Source organism: Mustela nivalis (assembly GCF_964662115.1).
Source record: "Mustela nivalis genome assembly, chromosome: 15".
NCBI lineage: Eukaryota > Metazoa > Chordata > Mammalia > Carnivora > Mustelidae > Mustela > Mustela nivalis.
This window is the reverse complement of record NC_139034.1, coordinates 35,208,064-35,223,138: the sequence shown is the minus strand read 5'-3', so window position 1 is coordinate 35,223,138 and position 15,075 is coordinate 35,208,064. Positions and strand designations below refer to the sequence as shown.

The window sequence follows — 15,075 nt, the reverse complement described above, 5'->3', positions numbered from 1 at the left end:
AAACTTCTTTGCCAACCTAACCGAAGAAGTTGAAATCTGTGTTGTGCAAATGGCTGTTTTTTATTTTTGACTCAAATGTCTCCTAGCATTACTGCTTAGCTGGGTCTCTGTTTATCTATTGTTATGTATTTTATGCTCCAAGTTTCACAATCTGTTAAAATAAATTTTTATATGAAAAAAATATGTTTTCACTGTGTATTTTATATGTGAAAACTACATGTGCTCATGTGTTTGTTTACATGTGCGCATGTGTGTGTCTATATGTGAGTAAGAGTGTATAGGCTCACATATATTCTAACTGCAAAGAAACAACTGATGAAAAAAGAATGCTCTATCTATCTTCCTTCCTTCCTTTCTTTCTTTCTTTTTTTTTTTTAAACTAGGCTCCACACCCAGCATGGAGCCCAACCCAGGGCTTGAACTCACAATTCCAAGTTCAAGACATGAGCTGAGATCAAGAGTTGGATCCTTAACCAACTAAGCCACCCAGGCACTCCTGGAATGCTATGTCTTTCACATATAATATAACTGAATATTGGATTTTAAAACCACTGATGGTTGTCATTAGGTTATTAATTCATTGAGGCTTCCAGCTTAGAATACAACTGCCTGTAACTTTGGATTTTTAGTTTTAGTTTCCTTTGTTATAGGAATATTAATACCTTTTTAGAAACTACAGACAGCACAGGGTGGGCATGAACATGAACACATTCATCACCAAACTTATAAACAAACTCTTGCATGAAAATCTTGAGAAATTAGGTAAAATTAGCTAAAGAAAACTGGCTTTTGTATAAAATTGTTAAGAACCCGGTATTTTCTTAAAAAGATTTGCACTAATACCATAGATTGGTATTAGTCTTAGATCACCAGTATGGATTCCATCCATTCATGCTCATTCATTGATCTTTTAATTAATTAATTAAACTGAAAGTAAACAGCATTGATCCAGACAGTCTGAGTGAGGAGCGAGCATTGACCTTTGGGGTTGAAAACTGTACTCTCCACAATATATCTTGTGGTAGTTGAGGAATCTGATCCAGCATGGTTTTTGTTTTTGTTTCTAAAAATCCCTTTTACTTCTCTAACTGGTTTATTTAGAAAATTTCCAATGCTGTTTTAAATAAAAATCTTTATTGTTATTTTTTTATATAAAAATATTTTGTCAGGGTTGCAAAAATAATCTTAAAATACTTCCCAAAAATTATTGCATTCAGAGTAGAATATATACCCCCTAAAAAGAGAGTATTTGTTTTTATCTCTGAGTAGCTAAAACCATGCAGTCTGCTTATTCCCCACTTAAAAATGTCATATTTCTAAGGAAAACAAATGAGGTTTTCAGGTTCATCATTAATCACATCTACTTCCACAGCTCCTCAATTCCAAGATTGGCATTTTTTTCCCCACACTTAAGATTTTCAGTTTGTTTGTTTTTAATTAATTAATTTATTTTAGAGAGGGAGGGAGAGAGAGAGCTTGCAGGTGCACACACCAGCCGAGGGGGACAGACAGAGGGAGAGAATCCTCAAGGAGACTTCTGGCATCCCAAGGGTGGAGCCTCATGCCTGCTGGATCTCAGGACCCATGAGACCATGACCTGAAATGAAACGAAGTCCCACGCTCAACGGACTGAGTAACCCAGGTGTCCCTGCATTTTAAGGTTTTTGAAAATGAGATACATCTTAAAATAACATCTAGATTCAATGTGGGTATGCTTTTCTTTAAATTCCAAAAGACTATATTGTGTCTGGCGATCCACAGATAATTGTACATGAGAAAATACACGATTTTCCCCATAATTTTTCTACTGTAAGTTTCCGCTAGATGGTTACTATAACAGTATCTCTGACACAGAGAAATCCCTAGAATCAGATTTGATGATGGCCTGAGACCCACAGTCAACCCCCCTTTTCCCTTGAGAGGAAAAGTAGTGGCAACGGCAGACACTAAAATGAATGGAAAAGTGAAATGCTTTCTCCAGCAAGCTCTTCAACGAGCAGTGGTCATGTGACTCTGTTCTGGCCAGTCGGGGGAATGCTGGGACCTAGTAGTTCCAGGAAAGTTTGCATTTAATTTAACATGAAGAGAAGAAACTTGGCTGGTGTGTCCCTTTTCCCTCTCTTCTCACTGTCTTACCTTTTAAGGATGATGGTACAAGGCTTAGAGAGGTCAAAATAACACCCCCAAACTATGCAGCTGGTAAGCAGCAGAGCCAGAGGCAAATCAGCCTCGGGGCAGTAAGCCAATTCCTTTGGAGCCCATTTCTTTACAGTGCTAAAATGTTAGTTCAGTGATATGCATGAAGCAACTCAAATTTCATCATGCAACCCTTCATGTAACTAGCAAAATATAAAAACAGCACTCTCAAATAGGAAAAAGTCTGTCTCTACCCACTCACCCACCCACCAAAGAAAACCTGCCCAGAATGGTCTGTCTTGTTGGAGGAACCCACTCTCACTGCCCGCTAAAATTCTGAAACCAAATAAGCATCACTGGTGTTCTTTGACTGAAGCAAGGGAGATATTTTATTATCTAATATGTCAATCTTTTAATACACCTCCCAATTACTTGCTAGATTTAGAAAGCACACACATCCACACACAGTCTAAAGTAAAATCAAGAAAAACTAAAACAGCAAAACTTTCATCTTTCAGTAGTTTTAACCACAGATCATTGAGCCTGCTTGGGCCAGAGAAAGTAAATAAATTAGTTAATCTGTTAATAAATGGTGTTTTCATTACTGAAAATAATTTCCCCTGTGCCTCCATTAAATATGATTGAACAGATATTGAAGGAACAGAGATTTGGGGGGGAAACCCAGGTACCTTGGACCCAATCTCAGCAGGGCTGAAACTCAAATCTCAAGTCTTTCGGCCTCCAGATTTGGCTTTAGGACCTCAGAGATCCTGAGTCCAGAAAGGCAAATCAAGTAGCCTCATTGCTAAGAGATATAAGAATTAAATCCAGACCCAGATTGTTGTCCAAATTTGTTGAGCACCTGCTGTGAGTAAAGTGTTTTCCTAGAGATGAGGGACATCAGGATAGAATATACTCTCAAGGCACTCAAGCCTCTGTGACCATTGTGTGATCTAAATCAATTCAACTGAAATCAGAGACACCATGAGTAATAGAATATTTTTTTAAAAGAAGTGCTTCTGAAGATATCTCAAAGTAAAAAGAGCTGACAACCCTCTAAAATATAAATAGTCAAGATAAAAATGACCAGAATTATAATGGTCACAATGATAACATTTATTATTGAGCACTTACTACATACTAGGCAATATTTTAAATGCTTTTCAACTTTTAATACACAACTAGACCATTTAGATACTAGTATCCTAATTTTACAGATGAATGAACAAAAAAGATTAGAGCATTACTTAATAACTTGCCCAAATTTCCATATGCTAATAATCACTACACAATTCAGTCTCCAATTTCAAAAGATTCTGCCACTTCCTATAAACAGTTTTTTTTTTTAAGGGGTAACAACTGTCACACACATAGTTTTATCTGTCTCTATGGGTTTGTTGATTTTGAATATTTCAAAATTTAGTCAATATCAAGAAAAAAAGCTAGGAGCTGAAAGCTGAAATACTACCCATTCAGAATTGGCCATTTGTGATAAATAAATAAATCGATATGGTGAAGAATACAGAGACTTTAAACAGGAGAGATTCCAACACATTTTTCTTTAATTAATTGTGAACTGAAGAAATTATTGGGAGAAAAAGAAGGTATTTTTAGAAAACCAATTAAATTTAGCTTGTGGGTGTCACTGACACTAAGGTCATCCCAATAAAAGGATTTTCAAAGTAATAGAAGCAGATCTTAGTGCAGAGACACCCAAGAGATGGCTACTATAGAATCAAAAACCAGTTTGCCCCAGTGTTCAAGGGGAAGAAAGTATTGACCTCATGTCCCCAAGATTCCACTGGGATTGGATGTCTTTACTCGATTAAGTACTCATGCATGATAACCATCTAAAAATTGCTGACCCCACAGCTTTGTGCAGATAACTTGCTGTAGCCTCAACAGCTCTGTTTATTGGAATATCCATTTTCCTGTCTTAGAGCCCAGAGTCTAAACTTCCTCCACATGAGCTGACATTCTACTTCTTCATTACGGCTGCATTTGTACTAGAAGGTGTGGGATATTTGTGTCCATGATTATATACAGTCCAAGGTAAAGAAAAATATAAGTAGAACATAAAATGCAAGAAATATTCCAATTTCAGTGTCTTTCAAAGTAAAACAGTTGTAATTACGTAGAAAAAAAATTAAAAATTAAAAAACCCTTTAAAAACTAACTTGGTTTGCAGACATAGAAAAATTGTCACAAAGATTTAAATGTGTGCATGTGTCCTGTCTCACTAATGTGCACTTTTCCGTACCACATCATAATGTTCTTAAGAGCAAGGGTTAGATTCAGAAACCTCATCTCACAGGGGATGCAAGGCCTGAGGGTGGGTACATAGGTTGTGTCCCCAGGGCCTGCGTTCTGGCTGTGAATGAACTGAGGAGAGAAGCTAACCATCATGATCAGTTTAGTTACTACAGACCCTACCTCTGGCAAGAGCTTATTTTATATGATTTGGACTAAATAGAAATAATGTCATCGTCCAGTTACCTCCATTAACAACCAGTTGAGACTAGTTTTGATATATCTTGCAAATCGTTCATCCCCTTCCCCCCCTCAGAATAGCTACTATCTCGGAAGTTTAGGCATGTGGTAGTATACTTAACCAGAAGGAAAGGTTTGACCCAATCTCTAAGCAAAGCCTTTAACATTTTCTATGGAATCTGAAGACACATTGAATTGTCTAAATATGACATTTCCCCCTTATCTGCAGTTTCCCTTTCTCTGGTCTCAGTTATCTGTGGTCAACCATGGTGCAGAGGCAGATGGTTCTCCTGATGCGTCATCCGACGGTCATTAGCGCCTAACACCACATCACGGTATCGGCGTCATTCCCTTCACTTCATCCCATCGCGCGGGCATCTATCTTCTCACATCATCACAAGACAAAAAGGGGGAGTATGGTATGATAAAATACTTCAAGAGAAACCACATTCATGTAACATTTATTACAGTTTGTATTGTAATCGTTCTATTTTATCATTATTGGTAATCTCGTACTGTGCCTACTTCATAAATTAAATGTTATCATAGGTATGTAGGAATAAGAAAAACACAGTATAGAGATATATAGGATTTGGTATTATCTGAGGTTTTAGACATCCAGTGGGGTCTTGGAACGAATCCCTTGCAGATAAAGAGGGGATCCTGGTACACACACACATTTGGCATAAAGGCTGTTTTCATCACATAGTGCTTTTTTCTACATGTGGCAGTGAGTAGAGATTTACATATTTGGAGAAGGCAAGTGCCTTATCATTTATCTTCCTTCATCCCATCCGCTGACATACAATTTTCCCCTCTCTCGCTCCCTATCTCCTCAGTCTTGGCCACTTTATATTCAAAACATAGTAGCTGCTTAGTTTAAAAAGTACAGAATTTTTACTTAACTCTCTTCTGCTCGTTGTGCTTTCTCATTCCATTCCCCCTGCAAAGCTCTTAAGTTGTTTGTCAAATCTAAAATATCTCTCCTACTTTTCATTGGAGAGACTGATTAAGTTGATAAAAATAGAATCCCAAATTGTCACAGCTCTTTTAGTCATCTTAATTAATTGTAATTAGTTTTTTAAATATTCAGCTCCTGATTTCCCATAAAACTGAGGGCATCACACACATGTGAGCTGTCATTATTTCTTAATACTAGCACTGGTAATAGAAAGGCACCCGTCCACTCTTCCCTATGGTCTCTCATACTCACAACCCTGATTAGTATGTGTGTGGCTGGTAAGTAATTGAATTAATTTTATAGTGAGTGACATATTTTGAAATCTGCAAAGCATCTTATTCTGGGAATTTAAGCTAACCCTTGCTTTTCCCTAGGTAGCTCTCTGCATGCCTGCAATAGTAAGTGGGAGCAGATTCTTGACTTTCCCATTAGCATCTAGCAATTTACGAGCGTTTGATATCCATGGGATGATTTTTAAAGGATGATTTTAATTCCCCAATGCACCTAGATAACTAGAAAAATAATAGACAATAAATGAGTACTTTAGGGAAGGAATTTAACTAAGAATTTAAGGCTTCACCCAAGCTGAAAGTAATCAAAAAAAACTTCGTAATGGTCCTGAACTGACTTCAATATTCCCTTTACATTATTAAAGGAATGTATCAGCTTTGAATAACTTATTTCACTTAGGCTGCACAACTATACTACGAAGCAGTAGTGACTATCTATGATTTTTAGGTGAGGAAATTGAGGCTGAGATATTGTAGGTAAACTACAGAATTAAGAATTAGCAGAGCTGGGGTTCAATCCAGATGCAGCTGCATTTAAAGCCATGGTCAGAGCACTTCCCCAGCTCCCAGGCAGACTGTGGGTCCTTGAATTTCCTGACATCTACAACACCATGTAGGTCCTTTTATCAAGTTTACACCTAAAAATATTCAAAGTTCAGTTATTTCATGGATATCATTTGGGTTCAGTTTATGCCTGACAACATACTATGTAGGCAATGATAGGTCTATAATTCTTAAGCACGGCCAAAAATAAAATTGAACACATCTGGAGAATGAAAAAATCAAATATAAAGAAACTTGTACAACAAATAATAATTCTCCCAATAAGAATCTGCCTAGAAAATTTAAGATTGAAATCAAAGGAAAAGCGTGTGTTATTCTAAGCAAAAATCTTTGCATAAATTCCCATCAGTATCATCCACTGTCAAAGCATAAAATTCTTATTGTTGTAACTCCTGTAACCAAAGTTGATCGAAGAGACAGACCATCAACCGTATACCCTCTGCATACTCCACGTAAAGAACTTTTAATAGAAATATCATTTGATTACCAATTCATTAGAAGTTCTGAATTCCCTGGTAATTATATAAGCAAAAGTTTGGCTGGATCACTATCCTACAATATTGAGTAGAACTCACTAGGCAAAGAGAATTAGAAATGGATTTTTTTTTCTCAGACAGAATTCAGATTATATCCATTCACAGAAACAATTCTGTGCATTGAAAGACAAATACCTACCATGGGTCACTATTAGGAATTCAGCCGATTACGTACTAGTTTCTAATGGGAGACTTTGCTACTTGTCTCATGACAGCTTTTATTCCAGACTCTCTTTTCAAGGATGTTTGTGAAGCCAACAGCCTGGAAGGATGAAGACAGTGTCTCCCTCCCCGACAGGACAGATTTGTTTCCCGACCAGGGTGATAAAGGCTGGGCAAGTTTGTCAGTAGCTCTTTACAAAACTGGTGATTTCCTAAACTCTGTGTTCCTCAGCTGTGACACAGACCCACCATGGCCTGGTCTGAATTGTCCCGTCTGGGAGCTGGGGGACAAGGGAAACCAGTAGGAACAGGAAGCCATATCATGAGGAACAAAGTCCTTTGTGTCTGACCCAAAGATTTCATGTCTTCTGCCAGCATATAGGAAGTGGTGGCACACTTATTAGCTTACAGGCAGGGTAAATTTAAAAGCCTTTGCAACTCTTGATAGTTGTGACTATTTGAGTAAGTATTTTAAGAGGCTCACTAACTCCAAGGTAAATTTCTGTGCCTCCTTCTGAAGCTTTCACTTGTGCTCAATTACGTCAAACCCACTAAAGAATTCCACTTCAAAGCAAGAAACTCTTAGAACTGTCTGGCCACACTCTAGCCACTACAGTGAGGGAGGTGGACCTAAGTGGTGGAGGCCTCCCCTTTTGATGACCACATTTGGATTATCAGAGCCATCAGGACCATGGGTCTGGACACTAAAGACAAGCTAGCCTTCTTACGCCGTGATTGATGGCTTGCTTTCACAGGCTGATCTGGAAATCCCTGCCATCAATCAGTCTCTCTCACAGAGGCCATAGGAAGAAGATGTCCTGTCTTGCCCACACTCTCCAGTTTATCCCCAGGGCAACACAAACCAGACACCTTTTGCGTGCTCATACATAGTACTTTTCCTCATGCTATTGTTTAGGCACGTGGACAGTAAAGACCAATCTTTAGAGTACTTCACAACAACAATTTGATCTTTCTCCCTCCCTGGAGATGTGGACAAAAAAGAATTTGTATTTTTTTTTTTTTCCTAGAGGCTCAATGTGTTGACCCAGGCCTCGATCTGGTAACTGATATAGTGGACACTAAACTCAGGGCTTCTGACTTGTCCTCCGTTCCATTCTAGTCTTTGTACTTCATGAAACTCAGAAGCCCAACGGATGGTTCAGTGGAAATGTCTCCCTCACCAACCCCTCAACAGGAAATGCTGGTGAGCTGCGAGGTTCTGTGACTTCCCAAGCACAGACAGCATCTTAGCATCTCCCCACTGCAAGTGGTTACACCAGACATACAGTACGGTCTTCCCTATGCTTCCAAGGCAGAAACCACAAGGTCCAAACAACAAGCAAGCATGCACACCCGCACAGAAATGGAGGCTCTGCTCCCCAGCACCCCACTCGGTCCTCTCACAGGCTCCTTTGGTCACCCTATAATTGGCCCCATGAGCGGTAGGAGAGTACCGTGGGAGCAGAGTCTAGAGGCAGATGGCCTCAGACTTTGAAGCCTGGCTCAATCACTTATTAGTCTGGGGTTAACCTGTTTGTGCCTTAGTTTCATCAGCTGTACAATGGGGACAATGAGAGTACCTCTATCACAGGACCATTGTAAAGATTACATAAATGAAATAAATCCTCCAAACAGGCCTGTACTCAATAAATCTTGTCTGTCATCAGTGTTACCTGTTATCACTGTCACCACTACTATGCTGCTTTGAGTGCTCTTTGGGTCCACTGATCCCTTTCTGGTTAGCACCCCAGTTTCTATCAGGCCTGGTTCTGAATTCAGGTGAGCTTCTGCAGGGTCTCCCAACCCAACAAAACAGTAGTGTAGGCTGGCCCAGCCCATCACCAGAAACAGCACTGTCAAGGAGAATATAATGAGCTTTACAAATATTTGTTGAATGAATAAAAGAATTGGAAATTCTTTCTTTCACAGTATATATTCTAGAAGAGAAATGAGACTGTCCCTCCACCTCTCTTGTGAGTAAATCCGTGTGGTAGATTGAAGAGTGACACCTCCTCCCCCTACACGATGTCCGCAGTGTATTCCCCAGAACGAGAATATGTTACCTAACGTGGCAAAGGATACTTTATAGGAGTGATTAACATTAAGGACATTGAGATGAGAGGTTTTCCCAGAGTATCAAGTAAACTCAATTTAATCACATGAGTCCTTAACTCGTAGTTATGGAAAGTCGGAGACATGGCAGCATGAGAAAGACTCTACCACCCTTGCTGGCTCTGAAGATGGAAAGGGGTCCCAGACTACAGAACGTGTGCAACTTCTAGAAGCGGAAAAAGGCAAGAAAACAAAATTTTCCCTGGAACCTCCAGGAAGGAGAGCAGCCCTGCTGACACCTTGACTTTAGCCCAATCCCCCTTGTGTTGGACTTCTGACTTCCAGAACTTCAAGAAAAGAAATCTGCACATTTAATCCACTAAATTTATGGCAACCTGTTAGCACAACAATCTCCCCTCGGGATTCTTCTACCAGGAAAGACCACTACCCAGTTTCTGGGCCCTGTCCTGTGGGAGGAAGCAGATGAAGCAACAGAAAAGCACATATTTACCCACTAACTCATCCACTGATTGCTTCACTGAGTAAATTTATGGAGCACACCCCGTGGGCCAGGCACGGTTCTACGTGTGACAGAAAACAACAGTCAACCAAGAGTCGGGGTTGGCTTCTGTTCTCATGGAGCTTCTGTTCCAGGGGTAAGACAGAGAGACACTACACAGGCCAATAAATAAATAAAATAATTTCAAACGGTGCTAAGTGCTGTGGATGAAGTAAAACAGGATGATGACAGGGATCACAAGAGGCAGAGCTGGGGGGAAAGGAAATTGAAGGCTGGGTGGGAGGAAGCTTCTCTAAGAAATGACAATTTAGCTGAAATCAAAGATGTACAAGAAGCCTGGAGGACAAAGACCCAAGTCAGCTCCCGAGCCAGTAACGCACAGCTGACCTGGCCTTCTTAAGGATACTCTAAGAGATGAAATACCCACTCTGAGAAATTGACAGGACCTCTTGCTCCGAGGGAAAGTGCACTGTGTGAATTGCTACGCTCATTTTCCTGTCCTCACTCTTCACAAGCATGACTTTAAAGGCTTTATTTTTTAACATATTTTATGAGCAGTGTAAAGGCAGCATTATCCCAGAGTCCCTGGATATTACTCTCCAGGAAAGCCCTGAGTGCTCTCCTTCTGTGACTATGGATGTGGTCAGATTCCTGGAGACAGCTGGATTGCTGGTCTGTGACAGATCTTCCTGAAGCCGGTGGCTGCCTGTCTCTGGGACACTGGCCCCGGGACTGAATCCATTGCTCAGGTTCGGACTGTGATGGAGAGCCACAGCCTGCGCAGACCACAGCCGGCTCCCCTGCACCCTTCGTTACGACAGACTATCAAAGTACGTAGGTGGTGGGCAAATGGATAAAATCCTCTCTCATACCTATCCTGAGGAATGACGGTCTTTGATATCTAAAACATACAGACACAGAACAGGTCACTCAATTTATCTATTGCATAATGTCTTGCTCTGACATCTATGATTAAACAGTGAAAACAGCTCCAGTTTGGGTAAGGGTTGTCACGGTGTCATTAATTATTTCTCGCAACTGTTCCCTTCATAGGTTCTGAAGGTCAAACTTGACTTCAAGTAATCTGTCTCAGCCCAGAGTCCCCAGAGTGTGCAAATGACCCCAGATACCCTGCTAAGAGCTTCTTCCACATGTGCCTGCCCATGGAGAAGATGGCAAAGCTGAGGTACACAAAATCCACCGGTTCTAGGGCTGTTCTGCCATTTCTGTCATTTTATATGGTAATATAATGAACTTACAGAGAGACTTTATATTAAGCGAGAAGGCTTTGTGGTAGGGGAGAGGGAATTAGAGACAACACTACATAGTGATAATTCATTGACTCTGAGAACGCTGCCCAGGTTTTAGACCAGAGTATCTGGGTTTGATTTCCAACTCCATCATATAGTAACTATATGACCTTGAACAGGACACATCTCTGACCAAGCATCAGTGCCTTTTTTCTCTATAAATTGAGGTCAAAAGCAACATCCTTCCTCTCTGCTTCAGAGGGTTTTCATAATTACAAAATGAGACATACCTGGTAAACTACAGAATATAATGATAACCCGAAGGTCCCCCCGGTGCCTTCTTGTTCATGGTGCTGCAAATATGTTGACTTAAGGCAACAGACTAAGCCCCAATTCCCTACACAGCACCCATGATTTTTGTCCTCGGCTACTCCCTCTGGGATGCCCCGGGGGTGGTGGGAGTGAATGTCGACCACACACACAGACCTAAGGCCTGCTGCTCGACAGCCCTCCTCTTCTTTGCTTTTCCTCTGCTCCACTGACCTGTCACTCTGCCATCCACAAGTCACAATGGACGCTGCTGACAACATTGTCTGGGCTAATAACTTCCTCTAGAACACCAGCCTCAAGGCCCAGTCATCAGGGAGACCATTTCTAGTCTTGGGCCTTGCTCTTCCTAAAAAAGGGCCACCGAAAAAGAGCTATTTTGTCAATCAGTTCTTGGTAGGGGGCAGCAAACGTTATCTGTTAAGGGACAGACAATAAATATTTTAGGCTTCAAAGGCCTAAATATTGTCTCTGGAACATTCTTCTTTGCTTTCTTTATAGGGCTTTAAAATTTTGAAAACAATTCTTAGCCTTTTATCCTTACAAAAAACAGGCCACAGCCTGGATCCGTCCCAAAGCTGGTGTTTGCTGACCCCGGCATTATGCTGCAGCCCTCACTCATGCCACAACACACTTGTTTTTGTGTGTGCGAGGAGGGGTCTGCCCTTGGTAAGGGGGGTTGAGGGGAAGCTGGTTATATCAGAGAGGGTACCTGGAACCACTGCTCCCTCAAACATACAGACCCTGTCGCTCTGTCTCCTCCACTCTGGCAGATGTCTTCACTCATGGCTTTCTCTCAGGGACCCCGTCAGTTCCCTCGACCCAGCCTCTTCTGGGGACTGCTAAGCCATGGGAGAGATCAGTACATGTGTGAACTCCAAAAGGATTCAGTTCTTACACTCAGGCTCCTGAGCTCTCTGTAAATCAAGCATGTAGCCTCCACGTCCCTAAACATTCTATGACAGTTAGAAGCCACCACTCTGCCCACGGCATATGGGACCTTGCACTGGAGTTACCCAGGAGAAAACCAGCCTGGTAAAAATGCATCTCTGAGCCACCCAGGACACTGTATGCATTTATTAGCTGCTGTGCTCATTATCAAAAGAGAAAGAGGAGAAGGGAGAGGGGAAGTGAGGAAGAGAGAGATGAGGAGGAATGGAAAGAGAAACCACTGTAGAATATTTTATCTGGACTTCTTACTGATCACAAAATTATCTGTACTAGGCACTTACATCTGATTCATCACACATAGTCACATAATTCAAAAGCAAAAGCAAGGTCCCCACCATTTATGGTTGAAAGGGGAGGGAGTAGATTTGGTTTTCCTTTTAATGTTTTCCCCTCTTAACAGAAAACTTCACTTTGTTTCTCCTTGATTTTCCCATATTTACTGTAAGTCTGGGCATCGAAAAGCTTCTAGGGTACCCAACTACAAATGATGCAAATGACGCCCTTGCAACTCCCTGGTAGGTTAGGAGCTGGTGTCCCTTCTGCTCTGGGTCTCGTATGATTTGGCGGGCAGGTGGTGCCTTGGTTGGGAAGGACTCAGGGGTGGAGTTCACCCCCCTCACCTGGCAGATCCAGCTGTGGCCCAGGACACACAGTTTGGTGAGCAGACCCAAGACAGATTCTCATCCCAGCTCATGTCCTTTGCCAGGCTGCCCAATGCCGCACAAAGTGTCTGACCTGGGTCTTGAGTCCACGTCCACAGGCCAGATGAATTGAGTCCATTTCGTGCAGCTCTTTGTTCGAAGCTGACGCAGAGGTTACCAATGGTATTTATGGTGGTGGTGGTGGTCGTCCCAGTACAGCTTGTCAGCTAGAGAGTCTTTGCTCATTATCACTTAATTAGGGCTGATACTGAGGTGGAGAAGGTAACTCAGGTCGAGTGGTCCACAGTGTTGGCAAGGTGCAGGAAGAGGGAGATTAACAGTCCACGAAGATGTGCGGCTCAGATAGGACACAGCAGCGGACTGCTGAGGTTGAGAATGGGTGTCTGCTTCCCACAAGGGACGCTGAACCACCATGAGGTCTAAACCAAAAGATGTTGTTCAGTACTGGGAAGGAAGGTTCATGAAGCCTTGTTGGAGCCGGACAGAAGAAGCAAGTAAGCAGCTGAGAAGCCATGGGGCCAGTGAGGAGGAGTCACTTGTCCCACTGGAAAAAGGACAGAACGTGGCTGTGGCCACGGCCTAGAGATGTGCGAGAGAAACAGTCCATCGCCACCTGGGAGCTGCCTGGCAGAACCCCGCGACAGATTGGAAGGGGAGAGGAAAAGGTCATGGCCGAGTCAAGGATGACTGGAGCTCCCTGCCTGAGGAAAAAGGATGGATGGCTGTGTTTATGTTGCCAAGACAACAAGACTAAATGGCAGCCAGAGAGGCGACAGAGTCTCTCTCTGGGATTCTCCCCTTCTTGGTTATGAAGTCCAAAACCACTCTTCCACTTAAAAGTACAAAATGCCACTCTGTTAGGTGAGGGGAGCTCATCAGCTGAGCTGACTCACCCCCAATTGTACCAGAATGCTGCAAGTTGCAATCCTGCTTCAGAAACACACGTTTTTCAGCACTGTTAACGGAAACCAACATCTGCAACACCTCATCCAAGCCCATTCATAGGAAAGATAAATACATAAAAACAGTGTAACCTTTAGCATGATGCATAATTTCTTTAAACACGGAGAGCTTTGTAGCGACGATCTACCTTTCCAGGAGAGAATGCACTACATATTTTTCTCTGGAAACTAAAGATACTACATATAAATTTGAAAACATATATTTCTTCAAAGTATTAATTTTTAAAGCGGCCAAAATTGCTAACAACCAGGGAAAGTACTGATTTATAAATTATGTTCTCGGCATAGAGTATACATTGTGAATTTGCATGCATATTAAATGCAAATAACCAGACGAGCATAACATTAAGGCTTTAAATTTATATGTGCAAAAGACAGTAAATTCTAACATTAAAATTCTTTCCAGAAAATATTAACTCCCCAAACCCCACGTGATTGTCACACAGCCAGCAGAGCAGTCTCACTTCAGGGCTTAAGAAATCCATAACCTCTTACCCCCAGGCTCACCCCGCCTCACCAGGCAGAGCGGACAGGATCATTTGGCATCATGTAGGACAGAACAGAAGGACTCTGACATCGCCCAGCTTTTCAAACAAGAATTTTTTTTTTTTTTTAAGGATTTTATTTATTTATTTGGCACTGAGAGAAAGAGAGAGCGCGCGCGCACAAGAGAGAGGCAGGGGAGAGACAGGCAAAGGGAGGGCGAGAAGCAGCCTTCACTCTGAGCAGGGAGCCAGATGTGGGCTCAATCCCAGGACCCTGGGCTCATGACCTGAGCTGAAGGAAGTCGCTTAACTGACTGAGTCACCCAGGCACACCTCAAACAAAATGTTTAAAATAATTCAACATAACAGAGGTATGATGAAATTGCCACCATAGAATCACTCAGAGAATCTGTTTCCAGTGTAAAGATTTCAAATTGAAGAAGTGGGGCAAAATACGGCTGACTCTGTTCTTTCGCTAAGGCAAAAAAAAGAAATTTGTGACGGCAAAATTTTAAACATCAGCCTGGTAGGCTATCGTGCTCAGATATGTGTTCCAACATCAATACAGATGTTGCTCTAAAGGTATTTTGTAGATGTGATTAATATTATTCATCAACTGACCTCAGATGAAGAAGATTCCCCTGCATAATCAGAGTGGGCCTCATCCAATCAATTGATGGCCTTAGGAGCAAAAACTAAGTTTCCACAAGGAATTCTACCTGAAGAC

The 15,075-nt window shown here is 41.7% G+C and overlaps 1 protein-coding gene across 11 annotated transcripts in view; it reads right to left on the bottom strand.

The window, feature by feature from the left end:
- The window catches only part of ENOX1 (ecto-NOX disulfide-thiol exchanger 1), a 563,146-nt gene that overhangs the window by 410,700 nt on the left and 137,371 nt on the right, over window positions 1–15,075 (bottom strand). For 2 of the 11 annotated variants that reach the window (XM_082701325.1, XM_082701326.1), the window contains exon 1: window positions 12,001–12,158. The exons of the other annotated variants lie outside the window; for them this stretch is intronic. The gene's annotated coding sequence lies outside the window, so the exon portion shown is untranslated. Of the gene's footprint in view, window positions 1–12,000; window positions 12,159–15,075 lie in introns of those variants that run through there. 11 annotated transcript variants of the gene reach the window in all.